Below are 13942 nucleotides of genomic sequence, written 5' to 3' on the forward strand. Positions count from 1 at the left end.
TGGTTTGCTTGTTGGATTTTAAGTAGAAAATTATTTAGAATTAAAGCCAATACTTCAGTATCACAAAGGCAATATTAAATTTCAGGAAGGGCCCTGGTTATCTGGAGTGTACATTTTGCATAATCACCACATGTGGATGAACCCCAGAGAAGGGAGGGGCCCTCAGCCTCTCTCTCAAGTGTATAGGTCATGAAGAAAGCCTTGCATTCTTGGGGAGGAGGGGGTACCACAGTCTCATAGTTTCAAAGCCCAGAAGGCTTAAGGTTCAGAGCAGGGTCGCTGTGTCCCCTCATAGATTCAGATGGAGACAAGGTCAACACAGACTGAACTCCAGGAGAGCTACAAAACTGCCCTTACTGCCCTGGGGCAGAGGCCCAGTCAGAAGCTCCTTGAAGAACTGTCCTCATTGAAACTGCCCTCCAGACTAACTGTTCTCCAACAGCATGGACTAGATGCTCAAAGGCATCCAACATTTTTCACTTACCTTCTCTTCCAAAGCACTATGTTTTTTAGGTTATATATAAATCAGTTCCCTTGGCCGAGATTGTCATCATACCTAAGAATGAGGTAATTTGCATTAGAGCCAGCCTTGTTGAAATATAACTTACCTATGGGACCCTCAGTAAAGGTGGTCCAGCCCCACCCCTGTAGGGCTTCATTCTGACAAATTATTTGTGGGTGGAATAACACTGTAAGAGACAGGGTCAGGATATAACCATAGACATCATCTTCTCCATCATCTACTCAAATGGGAAGTGTGATGATTTGAATGAAAATAGCCCCGACAGGTTCACAGGGAGTGGCACTATTAGGAGGTGTGGCCTTGTTGGAGTAGGTGTGGCCTTGTTGGAGAAACTGTGTCACTGGAGGTTGGACTTTGAGGTCTCAGATACTCAAGCCAGGCTTAGAGTCTCTATCTTCCTGCTACCTTCGGATCCAGATGTAGAACTCTCAGCTACTTCTTTAGCACCATGTCTGCCTGCATGCTGCCATGTTTCCTACCATGACAATAATGGACTAAACCTCTGAACTGTAAGCCAGCCCCAATGAAATGTTTTCCTTTGTAGGAGTTTCTGTGATCGTGGTGTCTCTTCACAGCAATAGAAGCCCTAACTAAGACAGGGAGCTTTGTGGGGTATATAATGACTGCTATTTCATCTCTCATCTATTTGGTCCCTTCCTACTTGTTACTTCCTAGAGGAGTATTTTCTGGCTAGCCATCCAGAGCAGCGAGGCATTAGTCATAGAACACTATGACACTTGGGCTTCTTAAGAGCCTGCAACATACTCTGGCTGAGCCTTGAGTCTTCAAGCTGAAGAACCTTGTCTGCCTGATTTAACATTGCAATCTGGGTGTCTAGTAGAGCTCCTGGTAAGCAGCAGGTTCTCAAGGCATGTTTAGGGACTGATGAGATACATAAATTAATGCCTAGAATTTCCCTCAGAAACTTCCTATCAACCGAGCATGGATCAGGAAAGGGACTGCATTGGTTACTTTGCTGTAACTCTGGGACAGAACACCCCACAGAGCAACTTTAGTTGGGCTCAAAGTTGAAAAGGAAACATTTTGTCACCGCAGAGAAAGAATAGTGGCTAAAATGGTTCGGTGGAGGTAGAGCACGCAGTAGCCTGTTGCTACATCTCTGCAGATCAAGAAAGGCAGGGGGAGTGAAGAGGAGGTTCACTATCACACTCAAGCTCTACCGCTATGACCCCAATTTTACCAGATTGATCTCATGTCCAAAAGGCCCCATCACTAGATGGGGACCAGATTGCTCAAGAATAAGCCTGTGGGGGATATTTTATATTCAAACCTTAAAAGCGACCTTGTATTAGAAGCAACAATATTCTCCAGCTGGTCCTCTATTTCATTCATGTGTTCAGGCTACAGCCATTGTCTACCTGACAAAGAGTGTTAGGAGATTAAAATGTGCACTGCTTATAAAACATGAAAGTAGAGGGTATTATCTCTGTCACATTAAAGTTTTCTTATAGTGTTTCTTTCAACCCACTCCTTCAGATCAATGAGTGTTGAATACCAATTAAGTTTTGTTGAGCATTTGTAATGGGGCAGCACTGTGCTAAATGCTTTATGTGCATTGCCCTCTTTTCATCCTCAGTGACCACGGGAGTTGGGTTCTGTGAGATTTTCCAATCTTACACATGAAGCAGTTAAAGAGGTCAAATAGCTTACCCAAGTTCAAGTAGTTGAAAGTAGTGAAATTTGGATTCAAGTCCAGATCCCCATGGTCTCAGAGTTCTGAGACCCTGCAGAGGTGACAGCAGGTTTACCCTTCTGCCATCTCCCACTAGACCTTATACTGAGAGAGCTTCCCCTGTCCAGAGGCATAGCAACCTAGATTGCCTTTTAAGTACTTTCACTGGCTCTACTGTTCAAAGGAAGATTTATTGATGGGGCTAATCAATGAAGCAATCGTTGTTTATTGAGCTTCTCTTGGATTATTCAATATTTATTGAGCAGTTTCATGTAGCTAGCACTTGTGCAATGAGCCATGACGGATACAAGGCAAGTATGAGATTCAGTCCTCATCTTCAGGGAGCTTGAAATCTACTTGCAGATTGGAGAGGGAAGAAGCTGACAATATTAAACCACATAAAGAAATAAGGACTTGAGTCTTACATTGATTAGCGCCAACAACCTATTATATTGGAAGGCAGAAAGGCGACAGAGTCTCTCTACTACTCAATATAGATTAAGATTCATAAAGATGATAGGGATTAAATATACCTTCAAAAGCAGTAGGGGAAGGCTGGGAAAAGGTGGCGATGAAAGTGTTCTAGCCAAAGAAGGAAGGCAAAGGCAAACCCAAAAAGGGTGGAGGTGTCTCAGAAGCCAGCACACCGATGCAGTTAGTGTGGTGTGAGTTTCACATTTCTGGAAAATCTCCCAGCGCAAGAAGCCAAGTTTGCTCACCAGCTGATGCCATCAGACCCCACACAGAGAAAGCATTGATTATATGATTGTTGAGCTCAGCTAATGGGAAAATAAATAAGATAGTTCTTGGGCATGTAAGGAAGTTAGTATCTAGGAGAGTGAAACACATACACACTTTAGGCCTGGGCAGCATTGTGGGGGAATCTTGACTCTCTCACCTTTTGTTTGGGTCTGTATTTTTCCTTTTACTCCTGCACAGCTGTTGAGCTAGAACTACACACACACACACACACACACACACACACACACACACACACACACACATACACACACACTTGTGCACTCACACATGTATTTACTCACATACAAAATCTACGGTTCCAAGTACTGCTGATATCACAATAAACAAAATTAATAAACAATTTTATTTCTATCAATATGATAAAGTAAGTAACTGTCAATTCTTACAGCATATCTGAAGGTGCTGAGGGTTTTACTGTATCTTAAATACATGCATGAAGAAAGTTAGAGAAGGCCCTAGAAATAAAAACTGAATGGGAAATCTGGAGATGTAACTTGTTAAGTCAAGACTATCTTTGATAGGTTTAGACAAGCTCCCTTGCTGTATTAGTCAGGGTTCTCTAGAGTCATAGAACTTAGGGAATGGATCACTCTCTCTCTCTCTCTCTCTCTCTCTCTCTCTCTCTCTCTCTCTCTCTCTAGTTATAAATGGAACATTCAAGAATTAGTAGCTGCTCAGTCCCATGAGTCTGGATGTCTCGGCCGTTCTGGGTATGTTGGAATCTCAAAGAAGTAGACTCTAACGCCAGTGATGGAATGGATGTGGTGACAAGGTGAGGACAAGCAGGCAAAGAACAAACTTCCACTGTCCTTATATAGGCTTCCAGCAGAAGGTGTGGCCCAGATTAAAGGTGTGCCTTCCAGCCTCAAGATCCAGGTCAAAGGCATGTTGCCTTCTTGCCTCAAGAACCGGATCACAAGTGTGCCCTCCATTTCTGGATTGTAGTTCATTCCAGATATAGTCAAGTTGACAACCAAGAATAGCCATCACACCTGCCCTGGGCTCTCTAGCTCTACAGCTGTGCAAGAGTAAAAGGAGCAATCCAGATGCAAACAAAGGATCAGGAGAGTTGAATTTGAGGCCTCCACACAATGCTGCCCAGAACTTAAGAGAGGAGTTAGACTCAATGTTCTGCAGGAGGTCATGGTTTGCTCTCTGATCTACATAAAGTCTTGCTTCATAGGTAGTTCACAGTGGTGTTTGGGTTTTCCAGGGATTAGAGTGGTCTCTTAGTGAATATCTAGTAACTTGCCCCCAAAGCTAGGTTGGTTCCATTCTTTGGTGCATATGCATCCAGAGATGTGGGTGAAAGTCTCTTTGAGAGGCATTTGAGAAAGAAGTTTTTCATCATACACTTGCAGCACTTTTTTGGTTTTTCAAGACAGGGTTTCTCTGTGTGGCTCTGTGCCTTTCCTGGAACTCGCTTTGGAGACCAGGCTGACCTCGAACTCACAGAGATCCATCTGCCTCTGCCTCCTGAGTGCTGGGGTTAAAGGCGTATGCTGGTCTCTGACAAACTCTTATGCCTTGGAATTTGTTGAATGGATACTATTATATAAACTAAAGACTGATACTTCCTCAAATGTCCATAACAAGTAAAGTATCATTTTCAGGCCTAGGAACTACCAATGGAAAATTAGTATCATTGGTGTGGTAGCTGAATAAAAATGGCCCCCAGGCTCATGTATCTTAATACTTAGTCATCAGGGAGTGGCACTACTTAGAATGATTCAGGGGTATGGCTTTGTAGGGAGAGGTGGCCTTGTTGAAGTATGTTGGCAGGGATGGGTTTTGAGGTTTCAGAAGCCTGAGTCTAGCCCAGTGATTCTCTTCCTGTTGCCTAAGGATCTAGATGTAGAACTCTCAGCTACTTCTCCACTATTTTGCCTGCCTACATGCCACCATGCTTCCTGCCATGTCTGTAAGCAAGCTCCAGTTAAATGTTTTATTTTATAAGAGTTGTTGTGGTCATGGTGTCTCCTCACTGTAAAATAGAAGAATGACCAACACTATTGGTTATTCTTCCATCAAGAAATTAGTTCCATGGATGAACTCTGTGGATCTTACCCTGTGGTTACCATTCTGTTCTTGTATTTTTGCCAGTCAACATGCCCATTGTGGTTCTGCTTGTTAAGTCTGGCACGTGGCCTCTACCCCTCCACGGTGCCATCATCTCCCTTGGAATTATGGAACATTCCTTTCTACCAGTCCTTCTGCAAAGGACAGGTCCTTTTGAGCTTGTTGAAGATCTGGATCTGCCATCAACAATCTGTTTCTAGTATTTTTTATTTTGCAAAGGAAATGTCCAGGGAGGTATAGAGGGAGGACAATCAGGCAAAATCCAGTCCAGATTGCCTAATTTTCTTAAAATGATGAACTTCTACATTGTACCACAGAAACGCTGACTTCTTCATGTACTGTAGCTACACTCTTAACTGTTAATTCTTAACTGCTCTAGCTGACACACCATAGCTACAAACTCCGTGAAGTACATCCACAGCAGTCATTTCTCCTGATTTTGCATTGTGTTTCTTTTTCTGAGCTATGCTTCTAAAACATATTCCACAGATGGAATTTCATCAGGTTTTCTCTGATATGAAACAATGGAGAACTATGAGAATATATTTGCTGTACAGATGGGCAAGAAGTAGTATTCAGAATATATAAAAAATATGGATGATACATTTAAGACAGAAGAAAATTAATATAGTAAAAATTATGATAAGGATTCTTAATCATAGTAGTCATCAGAGATATAGAGGTGAAAGACTGTAGTAGGAGATGGGAAAATCAGGGACATAAAGGAGGCTCAGGGAAGATAATCAACAAAATAAAATATGTATTTAAACCTCATATGGAAAACTACTATCCTCTCAGCTAGTTAAAAATCTTTTAAAAAGAGAAATGCAAAAGGAAACCATTTATTCATTTGTGTGCTAAGGCGACAAAAAGAGGTTTTGAAGTTCCACAATTCCTGATCTCAGCAAGGCAATGAGTGATTTATTGTCTTTCCTGAGAGTGTAAATGGGTGCAGGAACCTGGAAAAAGCTTCAGTTTGTGGCAAAGCTCAAGATCTGAATATCCGACCAACTAGTCATTCTGTGGAGAAAACACTCTTGCACATCTGCAGGCATGTTTATAACAGAAATCTTTGTCATCACAAAGATTTAAGGGACAAAATGATCTACCAATAGAAGAAGGCATAAATAAAGCCTGGCAGTGATATATAAGTGGAAATGAATTAGCCGGTGCTCCATCTGTCAACATAAATGACCATTGCAATATACTTTTGAGTGATAAAAATATACATAAAGTATGATTCAATTTAGAAGACAGTCATGGATACACAAAACCAAACAATATATATATACTCTAAAAGTAAGTGTTATATGCGGTTTCTATTGTGATTCCGTAGAATCCCTGGGCAATCAGTTTTGAGCCAGGCAGGTCTACTCTCATAAACCTATCTAATTCCCATTGTGCCAAGATCAAAGCACCTACAGAGAGGAACATTAGGATGTTTATTGCCATTAAGGAGAGATAGAAATACCTTACAAAAGAATGTGCAGAAGGTGGAAGTGAACCAAGGCTCACTCACTGTCCAACAGCACAGTTCACTGGACTTCTCCATAGCTGGTGTCTACCACCACGAGATAAGCTATACCTCATTGGTTGCTTCTCTTCTGACAGGCAGTTTGTCTGCATACCAGCAACTATCTTATTCTTTTTTAAACCTATGACTTTTTACAGTAAACTTTTTAGGTTTTTGAGATTATGATTACATCAGTTATCTCTTCCCTTTCTTCCCACCAAATGCTTCCATGTATACCTCCTTGATTGCTCTCTTTAAAAATTCTTTGTCTCTTTTCTTTAATCATTGCATATATATATATATATATATATATATATGCAACATGTTTTATGTGTTAAATATATTTCTGTGTATATATGTGAGTGTATATATATGCAACACACTACTATAAATATACATATATACATATAACCTCTGTTTATATAATGCTACTTGTATGTGAATGTTTTCAAGGTTGAACATTTGCTATTGGATAACCAATTGGTATGCTCTGCTTCCCTGGGAGAGTCTATTTCACCTGCTCTCAGCATCTTTTAGTTGCTAGTAGTTCTATGTCTAGGCTTGAGGCCTTGTAGGTTTTCCCTTTTCCAGGTTAGCATATCTAACCAAGGTGTCATCCTTGATTAGGCCGTATTGGTGAGACTTTACAAGTGTAGCTTCTGATATTTCTAGGAAACAAAATATCAAAGTAAACTCCCTGTTCCTCTGGGTTTTACACTCTGCATCCACTCTCACTTCTACAGTGATCCTTGAGGCTTAGGTGTGTGAGTTGTGTTGTAGATGTATACTTTGGAGCTGGGACCCATAATTTGTATTTTGGTTGATTTTGGTTTTGTGTAATGATCTCCCTTTGTTACAAAAAGAAGTTTCCTTGATGAAGGGTAAGCACTATGCTTATCTCTAGGTATAAAGACAAATATTTAAATTGTGATTAGAGATTATGCTGATTTAGTAAATCAGCATTGTTGGTTCTCTTCCAAAATCCATGACTTCACTAGTTCTAGTTGGCTAGGCTTCCAGTATGAGGCATGATTTCTCTTTTGTTGAATGGACAACAAGTCTAATTAGAGATCTGGTTACAGCTATGACATGTGCACCACTATTGTACCCTTAGGGTTAATGTGCCATGTTGGACATTGTTATGGTTCATGGGCATCATTATGTTCTGAAAATTTCTTGGACAATCCTAACTAACAACTTTTGAGTTGCGGCTTCTCATGCCTTATGTTGGATTTCTATTAGGTTGTTTATGGCTCTGGGAGAGGGAGGCATTGTCAGACCAGATGGGAAATTTTTATTTAAAATATATGTGTATATTTATACACCAGCCTACATATATTATAAATATTATTAGGCTGATAATAATAGTATGATTCCTTATGATGTTTTTCAGACAGTCTTACTGTTATTTTACTCTCCACACTCCTTCTTTTGTCTCTCCCTCCCACTCCATATTTGGAGTCCCCTGTTTTTCTCTTTTCCTCCTCAGATCACCTGTGCCTTGCTATTCCCTTCCTATTGCTTCTCTTCCCACTTCTCCACAATTTTTTTTACCTTCCTGGTTTCTGCAGTTACTCCAGTATGTGTACTCACTCTTGAATATTTTGTGCAATGTCTGTCTTTCTGCATCTGGGTTTCTTCATTCAATATGATCTTTTTTAGTTGCATTCACTTACCTGCAAAGTTCATGATTTCATTTTCATTTGCAGCTGAATAGTATTCTCTAGCGTATACATACCACATTTTCATTATCATTCACCAGCTGAAGGACATTTAGACTGTTTTCACTTCCTAGCTATTGTAAATAGGGCCACAGTGAACATGGCTGAACAAGTATCTGTGGAGTAGGATGCTGAGTCCTTTGGGCATGTACCAGGGAGTGGTGTAGCTGAATCATACGGTAGATGATCCTTTTCCCCCACATCTTTCCAGCACTTGGCTGTTTTGTTGATAATTGCTATCCTCAGTGGGCTAAGATGAAATCTCAGGGTTTTTATTTAAATTTCCCTAATTTCTAGGGACAAAGAACAATTTTGAGATATCTCTCAGGCTTTTTGTTTTTAGAACTCCCTGTTCAGATCACACATACCTATCCCCCCCCTTTTTTTTTCTGTATGGGTCACTGCTTCTTCTATTTTTCCCTCTGTTTTCTGAGCTTTTAAAAATGTATTCTTGATATTACTCCTCTGTCAGTTGTATAGGTGGAAAATATTCTCTCCAATTCTGCAGGCTTTCTCTTCATTCAGTTGATTGTTTCAGTAGCTGTGTAGAAGCTTTAGTTTCATGAAGAACTTGCCAATTCTTGGCATTGATTATTGGGCAGATGGAGGCCTATTCAGAAAGTCCTTTCTTAGATCTACATCATATAGAGCACCACCTATGTTTTCTTCTAGCAGTTCCAGTGTTTTATGTTTCACTTTTAGGTCTTTGATCCACTTAGAGTTAGTTTTAAGGCAAGGTGACAGGTACATGTCTAATCTCATTTTTCTGCGTGTGGTTAGCCAGCACCATTTGTTGAAATTGCTATATGTTGTTGGGTGTTTTTACTCTTTTCTAGGGGCCCTCTACCATCTCCTAAATAAATAAAACATGGAGGCTTAGTCTTAATTATAAATGCCCGGCCTTAGCTTGGCTTAATTTCTTGCCAGCTTTCCTTAACTTATCCCATCTACTTTTTGCCTCTAGGTTTTTCCCATTCTCTTACTTCTGCAAATCTTACTTCATTGACGGTTCTGCAGCTGGGTGGCTGGCCCTTGCTGTCTTCCACCTGCTCTGGCTCCTCCTTTTCAATTCCTCTTCCCAGATTTCTCCTTCTTTTCTGCCTGCAGTCCTGCCTATCCTTTCTCCTGACTTGCTATTGGCCAGTTCTTTACTAGACCATCAGGTGTTTTACACAGGCTCAATAGCACAGCTTCACAGAGTTAAACAAATGCAACACAAACAAAAGTAACACACTTTAAAATATTCTGCTACAGCTATTTTTCTTCAGCTTATGTGTTTGGCTTCTTTGTCAAATATCAAATGGCTGAATTTATGTGTACTCATATTTAGGACTTCGATTTTGTTCTTTTGGTTTCCTTTTGTATCAGTACCATATTGTTTTTATTACTACTATACTGAGTATTTTGCTACATAAAATAGTAAGATTACTATATATCTTAGGATCTGGAATTCTAATCCCCATCATTATTCTTTGTAAATTGGGATTGTTTTGTCTATCCAGGATATTTTTTGGTTCCATATGACCTTTAGGATAGTTTTTTTTCTATTTCTGTGAAGAATGAAATGAGGACTTGCATTGGGATCTCATCCTGTAAACAGTGCTGAGTGAAGTGGTCATTTTCATAATACCAATTTCACTAATCCATGAGCATGGGATGTCTTTCAATTTTATAATGTCCTTATCTCTTTCTTTAGAGGTTCAAAATCTTCATTGTAAAAACCCTTTGTTGTATCTATTACTAGGTATTTTATTTTCTTTACATCTATTGTGAATGGGAGTACATCCACAACCTTTGTATGTTTATTGTTGGTGTATATAAAAGTTGTTGATTTGTGTAAGTTGGTTATTTAGCATACCATGTTGCTGAATTTGGGTATAATTTCTAGTTTTCTAGAATCTATTAGGTACAATATTATGCCATCACAGATAGGGATGGATAGTTTGACTTCCTTTCCTATTTTCCCCTTAAAGTTTCTTCTCTTGATTTACTGTTCCAGCTAGTGCATTAAGCACAGTATTCAAAAGGGGAGAGTGGACAGCTCTGTCTCGTTTCTGATTTCAGTGGGGTTGCTTCAGTTTTTCTTCATTTAGGATGATGTTTGCTGTTCCTCATATACATATATATATATATATATATATATATATATATATATACCTTTTTTTATTACGTTGAACTCTGTTCTCTCTAGTCCCACTTTGTTTAGGACTTTTATCATGAGGATTTTGTCACCAAATGCTTTTTTCTGTGATGTCCTAGTTAGAGTTTCTATTGCTGTGATAGAACACTGTGACCAAAACCAAGCTGGGGAGAAAAAGGGTTATTTGACTTATGCTTGCTTCCATATCCATGGTCCATCACTGAAGGAAGTCAGAACAGGAACTCAAACAAGTGAACCTGGAGGAAGGAACTGATGCAGAGGCCACAGAGGGGTGCTGTGTACTGCCTTGCTCATCGTGGCTTGTTCAGCCTGCAATCTTATAGAGCCCAGGACTGCCAGCCCTGAGAGAGTACCACCCACAGTGGGTTGTGCCCTCCTTTATCAATCATTAATTAAGAAAATTCCCTATAGCCAGATCTTATGGCAGCATTTTCTCAATTGAGATTCTTGCCTTTCAGATGACTCTAACTTGTGTCAAGTTTACATAAAACTAGCCAGCACACACACCTATTGAGATCATCATATAACTTTTGTATTTTAGTCCACTTATATAGTTTATTTTATGTACTGATTTGCACATGTTGAGTCACCCTACATCTCAAGGATAAAGCCAACTTAGTCATGGTAGATAATCTTTTTTATGTATGTCTGTGTACAGTTTGCAAATATATTTTATTGAAAATTTTTGAATCTATGTTCTTTGAGTATATTGATCTATGCTTTTCTTTTATTGCTGTTTTTACCTGGTTTTGATATTAGAATTGGCTTCATGGAAGGAGTTTTGGAGTGCTGCCTGTTTTATATACTTTTGAGTAGTTTATGAATGATTAACTTTAGATCTTCTTTGAAAGCATGGTAGAATTTGGCCATGAATCCACTTGGCCCTGTTATGTTTTTAATAAAAATAAAATTATTTTTTAAACTATGATGAAAGCTACAAATGGCAGGCATCTATGCCAATACACAGAGGACTTATTGAAAATTCTTGCCTGTATATTCAACCAAACATCTTATAAGGCTTATAATGCCAAACAAAATTTGCTTCACAAGTTATCATGGGAGAGTCTAGAATCCAGATTGTGTTTGAGAAATGAGAATCAGACAATCACCCAGAGTATTCAAAATCCCAAATCAGCCAAGATCACGAACAGGATAACAATGAAAAGGAAGTTCAAAGTTGACAATGTGCCAGACATCCCTTCTTCCACTAGATACCCTCATGAAATCATTCAGGAACATTGTCCCTCTGTTTGCTCCAGAAAATGACATGATAAATAAATGGGTTTTGGGACCAGGCATGGTGATACATGCCTGTAATCGCAGAACTTTTGAGGTAGAGGCAAATGAATTTCTATTATCTCTATGAAGTCAATCTGATCTATATAGTGAGTTCCAGGCTAGCTAGGATCATACAATATGATTCTATCTTGAATAAATAATCAATTAGCTAAATTGAAAGAAAAAAAGAAGTTGGAGTTTGAAATAAAAAATCCAAATTAAATTTCAAACCTCAAACTGAAGATCTAGACTCCTACCCAGATAAAGTACCTGGTGAAGCCTTAGAAAAGATAAGACCAGAGACAAAAATCTCAGAGTCAAGAGTGCAAGGTACCTAACCTTTTGTTCCCAGGTCTGTTCTAAAGCAGGGCCATTGGCTGTCCAATGGTCCTACCTGCCGAAGTCAAATGTTCCATCAGGAGAACAGGGACATTCCAGCACAGGCAATCTCCATAGGGTTCTCCAGTCTCGTACACAAATTCAGCCTCCTTCAGAAGCAGCATGTTTAGAGCCAAAGATGAAATTTCATTCTGTTCTTCCAACGTGACATTTTTTAAAAATTTATTTTGTGGAAGGCTTTTTTATTTCTATTCCAATCTCTTCATTATGGGTCGACATTGTTAATGTCTTCTTGGTTTAATTTTGGTGGTTTGACTAAATCTAGAAACCTACATTTCTTTTAGGTTTTCCAACTGAATGGAGTACAGGTTTTAAAAGTATTCCCATATAATACTCTGGGTTTCTTTGGTGTCTGTTGTAATGTTTCCCTGCTGATTTCTGATTCTGCTAAGTTGAGTCCTCTCTTTCTTTCTTTTGGTTAGTTGGGCCAAGGATTGTTTATCTTGTTTATCTGTCAATCTTGTTTATCTATTGAAAATAAAAAAGAAACCAGCTCTTACATTCGTTGATTCTTCACATACTTTATTTTTATGTCATTCATTTCTGCTCTGGTATTTATTATTTCGTTCTGTTGATTGGTTTTGGATTTGGTTTGTTCCTGGTTTTATAAAATTTTGAGTTGCATCATTAGGTCACTTATTTTTTTCTCTCTCTGCTTTTTATAAATTTCCTAGAGCTATAAATTTCCTCATAGGCCTGCTTTCAATATATTCCAGAGATTTTGTTGAGCTTTAATTTTCATTTTGTTCCTAAAAAAATTCTTATTTCTGCTTTGATTTCTTCTTTGACACATTAATAATTCAGTAATAAGTTGCTTAATCTCCATGAGTTTGTGTAGAGTTTACTAGAGATGTGTTTGCTGTCAACTTTACATTTTATTGCATTTATGATCAGATAGGATACATGGAGTCATTTCAGTCTTTCTAAATTTGTAAAGTTTTGTTTTCTTTCCTAGTATTTGGTCTATTTTAAAGAAGCTTACTGAGTGGGGTGTATATTTTTTGATGTTTGGGTGAAATATTCTGCGGATATCTGCTGAGTATACTGACATTTAATTCTGGTGTTTGCTTCTCTAATTTTTGTTCAAAAGACATATCTATTGAAGAAAGTGGGATATTGAAATCACCTGCTATAAATGGGTAGATGTCAATCTATGGCTTTAAATCTAGAATGTATAATATATGTATATATACATGAAATTTGGTGCATTAGAGTTTGATGCATATACCTTTATGAAACTATGTCTCTTGTGATTAACTCTTCTTTTGTTTAGAATGAAGGGTCTTATCTCTTCCGATTCATTTTAGTTTGAAGTTTGTTTTTGCCAGATTTTGCCTGCTTGCTTCCTAGTCCCATTTGATTGAAGTATGTTTGTCCCTTTATTCTAAGGTGGTGTCCATTTTTCTATCTAACAGATCATTGTTTATTTTTGTTGTTGTTTTGAACCATTCAGTCAGCTTGAAACTTTTGATTGTATTACCAAGGCCATTAATATTTGAAGTTATTTGAAACACACATTATTTGAAATGTGTGTAAGTTTGATTGTGGTAACTGTGTTGTTGATTTTTGGTGTTGGTACTTTGTGTTTTAGTAATTACGGCTTCATATTTCCTTCTACAGTTTCTTTTTTTTTTTTTTTTTTGGCTATTCTCATTCCTCTCTTCAGCCAAAAATATTGCTTCCTATATTTTCTTTAGATTTGGTTTGTTGGATATACATTTTAGGCTGTTTGGCTCATGGAAAGTTTTTTCTTTTTCCTTCAACTATTATGGATAGTTTTGGGGTATCAGTGTAGGCTGGCCACACCTTGCTC

At 38.5% G+C, this 13942-nt stretch overlaps 1 long non-coding RNA gene across 1 annotated transcript in view; it reads right to left on the minus strand.

Annotated features, from left to right (window-relative positions):
* Nucleotides 1-484: 484 nt before the first annotated feature.
* LOC143267179 (uncharacterized) overlaps nucleotides 485-13942 on the minus strand; it is a 96845-nt gene continuing 83387 nt past the window's right edge. Inside the window, exon 3 of the long non-coding RNA XR_013042092.1 lies at nucleotides 485-556. This is a non-coding gene — a long non-coding RNA (uncharacterized LOC143267179). The remainder of the gene's footprint in view (nucleotides 557-13942) is intronic.

The sequence above is a fragment of the Peromyscus maniculatus genome, chromosome 9 (assembly GCF_049852395.1).
Source record: "Peromyscus maniculatus bairdii isolate BWxNUB_F1_BW_parent chromosome 9, HU_Pman_BW_mat_3.1, whole genome shotgun sequence".
Taxonomy (NCBI): Eukaryota; Metazoa; Chordata; class Mammalia; order Rodentia; family Cricetidae; genus Peromyscus; species Peromyscus maniculatus.